This window comes from Aegilops tauschii, chromosome 5 (genome assembly GCF_002575655.3).
Source record: "Aegilops tauschii subsp. strangulata cultivar AL8/78 chromosome 5, Aet v6.0, whole genome shotgun sequence".
Taxonomy (NCBI): domain Eukaryota; kingdom Viridiplantae; phylum Streptophyta; class Magnoliopsida; order Poales; family Poaceae; genus Aegilops; species Aegilops tauschii.
Genome location: NC_053039.3, coordinates 353,203,570 through 353,215,865, shown reverse-complemented (window position 1 = coordinate 353,215,865; position 12,296 = coordinate 353,203,570). Strand labels below are relative to the sequence as shown.

At 47.1% G+C, this 12,296-nt stretch overlaps 1 long non-coding RNA gene across 2 annotated transcripts in view; it reads left to right on the top strand.

Moving 5' to 3' along the window:
- Positions 1-11,796, top strand: part of LOC120965153 (uncharacterized) — a 28,500-nt gene extending 16,704 nt beyond the window's left edge. The window contains exons 3-4 of one of the 2 annotated variants that reach the window (XR_005757462.2): positions 10,631-10,740; positions 11,056-11,796. This is a non-coding gene — a long non-coding RNA (uncharacterized lncRNA). Of the gene's footprint in view, positions 1-10,630 lie in introns of both variants that reach the window. The other variant, XR_005757461.2, reaches the window with a different exon arrangement.
- Positions 11,797-12,296: the final 500 nt, after the last annotated feature.

The following is a 12,296-nucleotide window of genomic DNA, read 5'->3' as shown; positions in this document are numbered from 1 at the left end:
GGAACGTAGCAGAAATTCAAAATTTTCTACGCATCACCAAGATCAATCTATGGAGTCATCTAGCAACGAGAGAGAGGAGTGCATCTACATACCCTTGTAGATCGCGAGCGGAAGCGTTCAAGAGAACGGGGTTGATGGAGTCGTACTCGTCGTGATCCAAATCACCGATGATCCTAGCGCCGAACGGACGACACCTCCGCGTTCAACACACGTACGGAGCAGCGACGTCTCCTCCTTCTTGATCCAGCAAGGGGGGAGGAGAGGTTGATGGAGATCCAGCAGCACGACGGCGTGGTGGTGGAAGTAGCGGGATCCCGGCAGGGCTTCGCCAAGCGCAAGCGGGGAGGAAGAGGTGTCACGGGAGGGAGAGGGAGGCGCCAGGGCTTAGGTATTGCTGCCCTCCCTCCCCCCCCACTATATATAGGGCCAAGGGAGAGGGGGGCGCAGCCTTGGCCCTTCCTCCAAGGAAGGGTGCGGCCAGGGAGGAGTCCTTCCTCCCCAAGGCACCTCGGATGTGCCTTCCCCCTTTAGGACTCTCCCTTTTTCTTATCTCTTGGCGCATGGGCCTCTTGGGGCTGGTGCCCTTGGCCCATATAGGCCAAGGCGCACCCCCTACAGCCCATGTGGCCCCCCGGGGCTGGTGGACCCCCTTGGTGGACCCCCGGACCCCTTTCGGCACTCCCGGTACAATACCGATAAAGTGCGAAACTTTTCCGGCGACCAAAATAAGACTTCCCATATATAAGTCTTTACCTCCAGACCATTCCGGAACTCCTCGTGACGTCCGGGATCTCATCCGGGACTCCGAACAACTTTCGGGTTACCGCATACTAATATCTCTATAACCCTAGCGTCACCGAACCTTAAGTGTGTAGACCCTACGGGTTCGGGAGACAGGTAGACATGACCGAGACGACTCTCCGGTCAATAACCAACAGCGGGATCTGGATACCCATGTTGGCTCCCACATGCTCCTCGATGATCTCATCGGATGAACCACGATGTCGAGGATTCAATCAATCCCGTATACAATTCCCTTTGTCTATCGGTATGGTACTTGCCCGAGATTCGATCGTCGGTATCCCGATACCTTGTTCAATCTCGTTACCGGCAAGTCTCTTTACTCGTTCCGTAACACATCATCCCGTGATCAACTCCTTGGTCACATTGTGCACATTATGATGATGTCCTACCGAGTGGGCCCTGAGATACCTCTCCGTTTACACGGAGTGACAAATCCCAGTCTCGATTCGTGCCAACCCTGTTGGAAATATGCCCTAGAGGCAATAATAAATGGTTATTATTATATTTCTTTGTTCATGATAATAGCCTATTATTCATGCTATAATTGTATTGTCCGGAAATCGTAATACATGTGTGAATACATAGACCACAACGTGTCCCTAGTAAGCCTCTAGTTGACTAGCTCGTTGATCAACAGATAGTCATGGTTTCCTGACTATGGACATTGGATGTCATTGATAACGGGGTCACATCATTAGGAGAATGATGTGATGGACAAGACCCAATCCTAAGCATAGCATAAAAGATCGTGTAGTTTCGTTTGCTAGAGCTTTTCCAATGTCAAGTATCTTTTCCTTAGACCATGAGATCGTGCAACTCCCGGATACCGTAGGAGTGCTTTGGGTGTGCCAAACGTCACAACGTAACTGGGTGACTATAAAGGTGCACTACGGGTATCTCCGAAAGTGTCTGTTGGGTTGGCATGGATCGAGACTGGGATTTGTCACTCCGTGTGACGGAGAGGTATCTCTGGGCCCACTCGGTAATGCATCATCATAATGAGCTCAATGTGACTAAGGCGTTAGTCACGGGATCATGCATTGTGGTACGAGTAAAGAGACTTACCGGTAACGAGATTGAACAAGGTATTGGGATACCGACGATCGAATCTCGGGCAAGTAACATACCGATTGACAAAGGGAATTGCATACGGATTGATTGAATCCTCGACACCGTGGTTCATCCGATGAGATCATCGTGGAACATGTGGGAGCCAACATAGGTATCCAGATCCCGCTGTTGGTTATTGACCGGAGAGGCGTCTCGGTCATGTCTGCATGTCTCCCGAACCCGTAGGGTCTACACACTTAAGGTTCGGTGACGCTAGGGTTGTAGAGATATTTGTATGCGGAAACCCGAAAGTTGTTTGGAGTCCCGGATGAGATCCCGGACGTCACGAGAGGTTCCGGAATGGTCCGGAGGTGAAGAATTATATATAGGAAGTCAAGTTTCGGCCACCGGGAAAGTTTCGGGGGTTACCGGTATTGTACCGGGACCACCGGAAGGGTCCCGGGGGTCCACCGGGTGGGGCCACCTATCCCGGAGGGCCCCGTGGGCTGAAAGTGGAAGGGAACCAGCCCTTAGTGGGCTGGGGCGCCCCCCTTGGGCCTCCCCCCATGCGCCTAGGGTTGGGAACCCTAGGGGGGCTTCCCCCTTGCCTTGGGGGGCAAGGCACCCCTTTCCCCCCCTTTGGCCGCCGCCCCCCTTGGAGATCCCATCTCCCTGGGCCGGCGCCCCCCCAGGGGGCCTATATAAAGGGGGGGAGGGAGGGCAGCAACACACAGCCTTGGGCGCCTCCCTCCTCCCCTGCAACACCTCTCTCTCTCTCGCAGAAGCTCGGCGCAGCCCTGCCGGAGACCCGCTACATCCACCACCACGCCGTCGTGCTGCTGGATCTCCATCAGCCTCTCCTTCCCCCTTGCTGGATCAAGAAGGAGGAGACGTCGCTGCACCGTACGTGTGTTGAACGCGGAGGTGCCGTCCGTTCGGCACTCGGTCATCGGTGATTTGGATCACGGCGAGTACGACTCCGTCATCCACGTTCATTGGAACGCTTCCGCTCACGATCTACAAGGGTATGTAGATGCACTCCTTTCCCCTCGTTGCTAGTATACTCCATAGATGCATCTTGGTGAGCGTAGGAAAATTTTAAATTATGCTACGATTCCCAACTGTGGCATCATGAGCCAGGCCTATGCGTAGTTACTATGCACGAGTAGAACACAAAGCAGTTGTGGGCGTTGAGTTTGCCAATTCTTCTTGCTGCTACTAGTCGTTTCTTGTTTCGGCGGCATTGTAGGATGAAGCGGCCCGGACCGACCTTACACGTACGCTTACGTGAGACAGGTTCCACCGACTGACATGCACTAGTTGCATTAGGTGGCTAGCGGGTGTCTGTCTCTCCTACTTTAGTCGGAACGGATTCGATGAAAAGGGTCCTTATGAAGGGTAAATAGAAATTGGCAAATCACGTTGTGGTCATACGTAGGTAAGAAAACGTTCTTGCTAGAAACCTACAAACCACGTAAAAACTTGCAACAACAATTAGAGGACGTCTAACTTGTTTTTGCAGCAAGTGCTATGTGATGTGATATGGCCAGAAGATGTGATGAATGATATATGTGATGTATGAGATTGATCATATTCTTGTAGTAGGAATGACGACTTGCATGTCGATGAGTATGACAACCGGCAGGAGCCATAGGAGTTGTCTTCATTATTTTGCATGACCTGCGTGTCATTGAATAACGCCATGTAAATTACTTTACTTTGTTGCTAAACGCGTTAGCCATAGAAGTAGAAGTAATCGTTGGTGTGACGACTTCATGAAGACACAATGATGGAGATCATGATGATGGAGATCATGGTGTCATGCCGGTGACGAAGATGATCATGGTGCCCCGAAGATGGAGATCAAAGGAGCATAATGATATTGGCCATATCATGTCACTATTTAATTGCATGTGATGTTTATCACATTTTTGCATCTTATTTGCTTAGAACGACGGTAGTAAGTAAGATGATCCCTTATAATATTTTCAAGAAAGTGTTCACCCTAACTGTGCACCGTTGCGAAGGTTCGTTGTTTCGAAGCACCACGTGATGATCGGGTGTGATAGATTCTAACGTTCGAATACAACGGGTGTTGACGAGCCTAGCATGTACAGACATGGCTTCGGAACACACGCAATACACTTAGGTTGACTTGACGAGCCTAGCATGTACAGACATGGCCTCGGAACACGGAGGACCGAAAGGTCGAGCATGAGTCGTATAGAAGATACGATCAACATGGAGATGTTCACCGATCTTGACTAGTCCGTCTCACGTGATGATCGGACACAGCCTAGTTGAATTCGGATCATGTTTCACTTAGATGACTAGAGGGATGTCTATCTGAGTGGGAGTTCATTAAATAATTTGATTAGATGAACTTAATTATCATGAACTTAGTCTAAAATCTTTACACTATGTATTGTAGATCAAATGGCCAACGTTGTCCTCAATTTCAACGCGTTCCTAGAGAAAACCAAGCTGAAAGATGATGGCAGCAACTATACGGACTGGGTCCGGACCCTGAGGATCATCCTCATAGTAGCCAAGAAAGATTATGTCCTAGAAGCACCGCTAGGTGAAGCACCAATCCCACAAAACCAAGACGTTATGAACGCTTGGCAGCAGCGTGCTGATGATTACTCCCTCGTTCAGTGCGGCATGCTTTACAGCCTAGAATTGGGTCTCCAAAAGCGTTTTGAGAAACATGGAGCATATGAGATGTTCGAGGAGCTGAAATTGGTTTTCCAAGCTCATGCCCGGGTCGAGAGATATGATGTCTCCGACAAGTTCTTCAGCTGTAAAATGGAGGAGAACAGTTCTGTTAGTGAGCACATACTCAGAATGTCTGGGCTGCATAACTGCTTGTCTCAGCTGGGAGTTAATCTCCCGGATGACGCGGTCATTGACAGAATCCTTCAGTCGCTTCCACCAAGCTACAAGAGCTTTGTGATGAACTACAATATGCAGGGGATGGAAAAGACCATTCCCGAGGTATATTCAATGCTGAAATCAGCGGAAGGGGAGATCAGAAAAGAACATCAAGTGTTGATGGTGAATAAAACCACTAAGTTCAAGAAGGGCAAGGGTAAGAAGAACTTTAAGAAGGACGGCAAGGGAGTTGCCGCGCCTGGTATACCAGTTACTGGGAAGAAGTCAAAGAATGGACCCAAGCCCGAGACTGAGTGCTTTTATTGCAAGGGAAGTGGTCACTGGAAGCGGAACTGCCCCAAATACTTAGCGGACAAGAAGAAGGCCGGCAACACCAAAGGTATATGTGATATACATGTAATTGATGTGTACCTTACCAGTACTCGTAGTAGCTCCTGGGTATTTGATACCGGTGCGGTTGCTCATATTTGTAACTCAAAACAGGAACTACGGAATAAACGGAGACTGGCGAAGGACGAGGTGACGATGCGCGTCGGGAATGGTTCCAAGGTCGATGTGATCGTCATCGGCACGCTACCTCTGCATCTACCCACGGGATTAGTTTTAAACCTCAATAATTGTTATTTAGTGCTAGCTTTGAGCATGAACATTGTATCTGGATCTCGTTTAATTCGAGATGGCTACTCATTTAAATCCGAGAATAATGGTTGTTCTATTTATTTGAGAGATATGTTTTATGGTCATGCCCCGCTGGTCAATGGTTTATTTTTTATGAATCTCGAACATGATGTTACACATGTTCATAGTGTGAATACCAAAAGATGTAAAGTTGATAACGATAGTCCCACATACTTGTGGCACTGCCGCCTTGGTCACATTGGTGTCAAGCACATGAAGAAGCTCCATGCAGATGGACTTTTGGAGTCTCTTGATTACGAATCATTTGACACGTGCGAACCATGCCTCATGGGTAAGATGACCAAGACTCCGTTCTTCGGAACAATGGAGCGAGCAACCAACTTATTGGAAATCATACATACCGATGTGTGTGGTCCAATGAGTGTTGAGGCTCGCGGAGGATATCGTTATGTTCTCACTCTCACTGATGATTTAAGTAGATATGGGTATGTCTACCTAATGAAACACAAGTCTGAAACCTTTGAAAATTTCAAGGAATTTCATAGTGAAGTTTAGAATCAACGTGACAGAAAAATAAAATTCTTACCATCAGATCGTGGTGGAGAATATTTAAGTCACGAATTTGGTACACACTTAAGGAAATGTGGAATAATTTCACAACTCACGCCGCCTGGAACACCTCAGAGAAATGGTGTGTCCGAACGTCGTAATCGCACTCTATTGGATATGGTGCGATCTATGATGTCTCTTACCGATTTACCGCTCTCATTTTGGGGCTATGCTTTAGAGACTGCCGCATTCACTTTAAATAGGGCTCCGTCGAAATCCGTTGAGACGATACCGTATGAATTATGGTTTGGGAAGAAACCTAAGCCGTCGTTTCTAAAAGTTTGGGGATGCGATGCTTATGTCAAGAAACTTCAACCTGAAAAGCTCGAACCCAAGTCGGAAAAATGTGTCTTCATAGGATACCCTAAGGAAACTATTGGGTATACCTTCTACCTCAGATCCGAGGGCAAGATCTTCGTTGCCAAGAACGGGTCCTTTCTAGAGAAGGAGTTTCTCTCGAAAGAATTGAGTGCGAGGAAAGTGGAACTTGATGAGGTGATAGTCACCCCTTCCGAACCGGAAAGTAGCGCAGCGCGGGAAAATGTTCCTGTGGTGCCTACACCGACTGGGGAGGAAGTTAATGATGATGATCATGAAGCTTCGGATCAAGTTACCGAACTTCGTAGGTCCACAAGGACGCGTTCCGCACCAGAGTGGTACGGTAACCCTGTCCTGGAAATCATGTTGTTAGACAACGGTGAACCTTCGAACTATGAAGAAGCGATGGCGGGCCCGGATTCCGACAAATGGCTAGAAGCCATGAAATCCGAGATAGGATCCATGTATGAAAACGAAGTATGGACTTTGACTGACTTGCCCGATGATCGGCGAGCCATAGAAAACAAATGGATCTTTAAGAAGAAGACGGACGCGCATGGTAATGTAACCATCTACAAAGCTCGACTTGTCGCTAAGGGTTATCGACAAGTTCAAGGGGTTGACTACGATGAGACTTTCTCACCCGTAGCGAAGCTGAAGTCCGTCCGAATCATGTTAGCAATTGCCGCATACTATGATTATGAGATATGGCAGATGGACGTCAAAACGGCATTCCTTAATGGCTTCCTTAAGGAAGAGTTGTATATGATGCAGCCGGAAGGTTTTGTCGATCCTAAGAATGCTAACAAAGTATGCAAGCTCCAACGCTCAATCTATGGGCTGGTGCAAGCATCTCGGAGTTGGAACATTCGCTTTGATGAGATGATCAAAGCGTTTGGGTTCACACAGACTTATGGAGAAGCCTGTGTTTACAAGAAAGTGAGTGGGAGCTCTGTAGCATTTCTCATATTATATGTGGATGACATATTATTGATGGGAAATGATATAGAATTCTTGGAAAGTATAAAGGCCTATTTGAATAAGTGTTTTTCAATGAAGGACCTTGGAGAAGCTGCTTATATATTAGGCATCAAGATCTATAGAGATAAATCAAGACGCCTCATTGGTCTTTCACAGAGTACATACCTTGACAAGATATTGAAGAAGTTCAGTATGGATCAGTCCAAGAAGGGGTTCTTGCCTGTATTGCAAGGTGTGCAATTGAGCAAGGCTCAATGCCCGACCACGGCAAAAGATATAGAAAAGATGAGTGTCATCCCCTATGCCTCGGCCATAGGGTCTATTATGTATGCCATGCTGTGTACCAGACCTGATGTGAACCTTGCCGTAAGTTTGGTAGGAAGGTACCAAAGTAATCCTGGCATGGAACACTGGACAGCGGTCAAGAATATCCTGAAGTACCTGAAGAGGACTAAGGATATGTTTCTCGTTTATGGAGGTGACGAAGAGCTCGTCGTAAAGGGTTACGTCGACGCTAGCTTCGACACAGATCTGGATGACTCGAAGTCACAAACCGGATACGTGTATATTTTGAATGGAGGAGCAGTAAGCTGGTGCAGTTGCAAGCAAAGCGTCGTGGCGGGATCTACATGTGAAGCGGAGTACATGGCAGCCTCGGAGGCAGCACAGGAAGCAGTCTGGATGAAGGAGTTCATTACCGACCTAGGGGTGATTCCCAATGCGTCGGGCCCGATGACTCTCTTCGGTGACAACACTGGAGCTATTGCCCTTGCGAAGGAGCCCAGGTTTCACAGGAAGACCAGGCATATCAAGCGTCGCTTCAACTCCATTCGTGAAAGTGTTCAAAATGGAGACATAGATATTTGTAAAGTACATACGGACCTGAATGTAGCAGATCCGTTGACTAAACCTCTCCCTAGGGCAAAACATGATCAACACCAGGACGCAATGGGTGTTCGATTCATCACTATGTAACTAGATTATTGACTCTAGTGCAAGTGGGAGACTGTTGGAAATATGCCCTAGAGGCAATAATAAATGGTTATTATTATATTTCTTTGTTCATGATAATAGCCTATTATTCATGCTATAATTGTTTTGTCCGGAAATCATAATACATGTGTGAATACATAGACCACAACGTGTCCCTAGTAAGCCTCTAGTTGACTAGCTCGTTGATCAACAGATAGTCATGGTTTCCTGACTATGGACATTGGATGTCATTGATAACGGGGTCACATCATTAGGAGAATGATGTGATGGACAAGACCCAATCCTAAGCATAGCATAAAAGATCGTGTAGTTTCGTTTGCTAGAGCTTTTCCAATGTCAAGTATCTTTTCCTTAGACCATGAGATCGTGCAACTCCCGGATACCGTAGGAGTGCTTTGGGTGTGCCAAACGTCACAACGTAACTGGGTGACTATAAAGGTGCACTACGGGTATCTCCGAAAGTGTCTGTTGGGTTGGCACGGATCGAGACTGGGATTTGTCACTCCGTGTGACGGAGAGGTATCTCTGGGCCCACTCGGTAATGCATCATCATAATGAGCTCAATGTGACTAAGGCGTTAGTCACGGGATCATGCATTGCGGTACGAGTAAAGAGACTTGCCGGTAACGAGATTGAACAAGGTATTGGGATACCGACGATCGAATCTCGGGCAAGTAACATACCGATTGACAAAGGGAATTGCATACGGATTGATTGAATCCTCGACACCGTGGTTCATCCGATGAGATCATCGTGGAACATGTGGGAGCCAACATGGGTATCCAGATCCCGCTGTTGGTTATTGACCGGAGAGGCGTCTCGGTCATGTCTGCATGTCTCCCGAACCCGTAGGGTCTACACACTTAAGGTTCGGTGACGCTAGGGTTGTAGAGATATATGTATGCGGAAACCCGAAAGTTGTTCGGAGTCCCGGATGAGATCCCGGACGTCATGAGAGGTTCCAGAATAGTCCGGAGGTGAAGAATTATATATAGGAAGTCAAGTTTCGGCCACCGGGAAAGTTTCGGGGGTTACCGGTATTGTACCGGGACCACCGGAAGGGTCCCGGGGGTCCACCGGGTGGGGCCACCTATCCCGGAGGGCCCCGTGGGCTGAAAGTGAAAGGGAACCAGCCCTTAGTGGGCTGGGGCGCCCCCTTGGGCCTCCCCCCATGCGCCTAGGGTTGGGAACCCTAGGGGGGAGCTTCCCCCTTGCCTTGGGGGGCAAGGCACCCTTTTCCCCCCCTTTGGCCGCCGCCCCCCTTTGGAGATCCCATCTCCCTGGGCCGGCGCCCCCCCAGGGGGCCTATATAAAGGGGGGGGGAGGGAGGGCAGCAACACACAGCCTTGGGCGCCTGCCTCCTCCCCTGCAACACCTCTCTCTCTCGCAGAAGCTCGGCGCAGCCCTGCCGGAGACCCGCTACATCCACCACCACGCCGTCGTGCTGCTGGATCTCCATCAGCCTCTCCTTCCCCCTTGCTGGATCAAGAAGGAGGAGACGTCGCTGCACCGTACGTGTGTTGAACGCGGAGGTGCCGTCCGTTCGGCACTCGGTCATCGGTGATTTGGATCACGGCGAGTACGACTCCGTCATCCACGTTCATTGGAACGCTTCCGCTCGCGATCTACAAGGGTATGTAGATGCACTCCTTTCCCCTCGTTGCTAGTATACTCCATAGATGCATCTTGGTGAGCGTAGGAAAATTTTAAATTATGCTACGATTCCCAACAAACCCAACAGACACTTTCGGAGATACCTGTAGTGCACCTTTATAGCCACCCAGTTACCTTGTGACGTTTGGTACACCCAAAGCATTCCTACGGTATTCGGGAGTTGCACAATCTCATGGTCTAAGGAAATGATACTTGACATTAGAAAAGCTCTTAGCAAACGAACTACACGATCTTGTGCTAGGCTTAGGATTGGGTCTTGTCCATCACATCATTCTCCTAATGATGTGATCCCGTTATCAACGACATCCAATGTCCATGGTCAGGAAACCGTAACCATCTATTGATCAACGAGCTAGTCAACTAGAGGCTTACTAGGGACATGGTGTTGTCTATGTGTCCACACATGTATCTGAGTTTCCTATTAATACAATTCTAGCATGGATAATAAACGATTATCATGAACAAGGAAATATAATAATAACCAATTTATTATTGCCTTTAGGGCATATTTCCAACAGAGTTCTGGTTGCCGCGTGCACGACTTTAATCTGCCCCATCGCGTGCTCCATGGCTGTTATATCATCCGCCATGGATTATTTAACATGTAGCTGCCTTATTTATGGGCTGTAGAGTTGCTAACATTTCCTTTTGTTTTGCCTGTGGCCAGGAAGACGACATGTACTTTACTGGCCGGTGATGGTGAATTCACATCTTTGCATCGAAGACAGTCTTGATATTTTGAAGGAGTTGCATTGAGGACAATCCCCACAGCCACAGGTCAGTTACTCTTTCCAGAAAGAAATTGACAAGCTTACGAGTTTTGAGCAGCAGAGCTGCTATGTATGGCAGGCTCTTGTACCTTCTCGACTGATTACTTGAGTTGAATGCTTACAAATTCTTAGGTTGAGCTATTTAAGTTAATAAAGCCAAACCGGCCGTCAGTGATGATCTGTCATCTAGTGTTATCTTTTGTTGTCTACAAAAATAACAATTTAATTACCAGTATGTGCCAGTGATGATCTGTCATCTAGTGTTCATGGAAACATATCATTATCTTTGTGTCATATAAACACTGACTGCCAAATGTTACAGCACCATTCCGAGTTCTTCCTCAAGACGCCCACCCTCGACGGCGTTCTCGCAACAAGAGTTCTCGCGTGTGTTTCAGTTTGCCTCTGGCATTCTCGCGACAATCTGTACTAGCTGCCATCTGTATTGATTTCAGTTTAAAAAAAAAAGACGATCTGTATTGATTTTGATTCGTTTCCTTTTCTGGCGGATGCACGACCTGTTTCATATGTATGTATAGGTACACTTACTATGTTTTCAAAGTTGGCTGGCACAGAGCAAAGTCATCAACCAATGCCATCTTCCAGTCATTCTTTGTTTATCTGAATCACTCACTGTAATTTGTAGTACTTGGAAATTTACTTGTGGCAGTCTGAAGCTTTATTTTAGTAATATACTTGGAGAATTCCAAATTGATTTTGAGAGCAGACCATGTTGATAAACTATGCATCCTGAATGGCAGGGAACTATGCATCCTGAATGCCATAGACTCTTGGCTCCATGAAATGACCCATGTCTATGATTCAAGGTATCTTAGATCTTCGATGTCGGATGCAAATAATTGCTCAATTTCACTTCTCTGCAATGTTCAATCTCACATATTTCTATCATTCTTTGCAAGGATAAAGTAAAGAAAAAGAAGAAAAGATTACTAGAAGATTAGTTTTAGAATTTTCTTTTATTTCCTTGTAATTTTTCTTTTATTGGATACTTGTAAAGACATTGTAATATTCTTACTATAATAAAAATTATGATTCTATTTCATTTTTTGTTTTTAAATAATTTTTCCTTATAGGTTGTTTTCTGTAAATTTGGATTTTTTTTGTTTTCCAAATACATTACTAGTGGCGCATTTCAGCCCTTATTAGTGGCGCACCTTCCTTTATTACTAGTGGCGCACCTATAAGGCTATTAGTGGCGCACCTAGAGGGAATACTAGTGGAGCACCTAAGGGTTAGTAGTGGCGCACCAGAGGTGCGCCATTAGTATCTGGTATACTAATGGCGCACCGGGGGTGCGCCATTAGTATTTAATACTAGTGGCGTGGTGCTAGTGGCGCACCAGTAGTGCGCCATTAGTAGGCAAAACTGGTGCGCCACTAGTAGGCCTTTTCCTAGTAGTGAGACGTTTGGGCATGACCCCATACATCAGAAAACACAAGCTCAAGAGGATGTTTCACAACACGACTAGACTCTAAAAAAGGAAGTTGGTGACTCTTGCCTTGCTGACAGGCATCACAGATAGTTTCAGCAGTTTTATTGGAC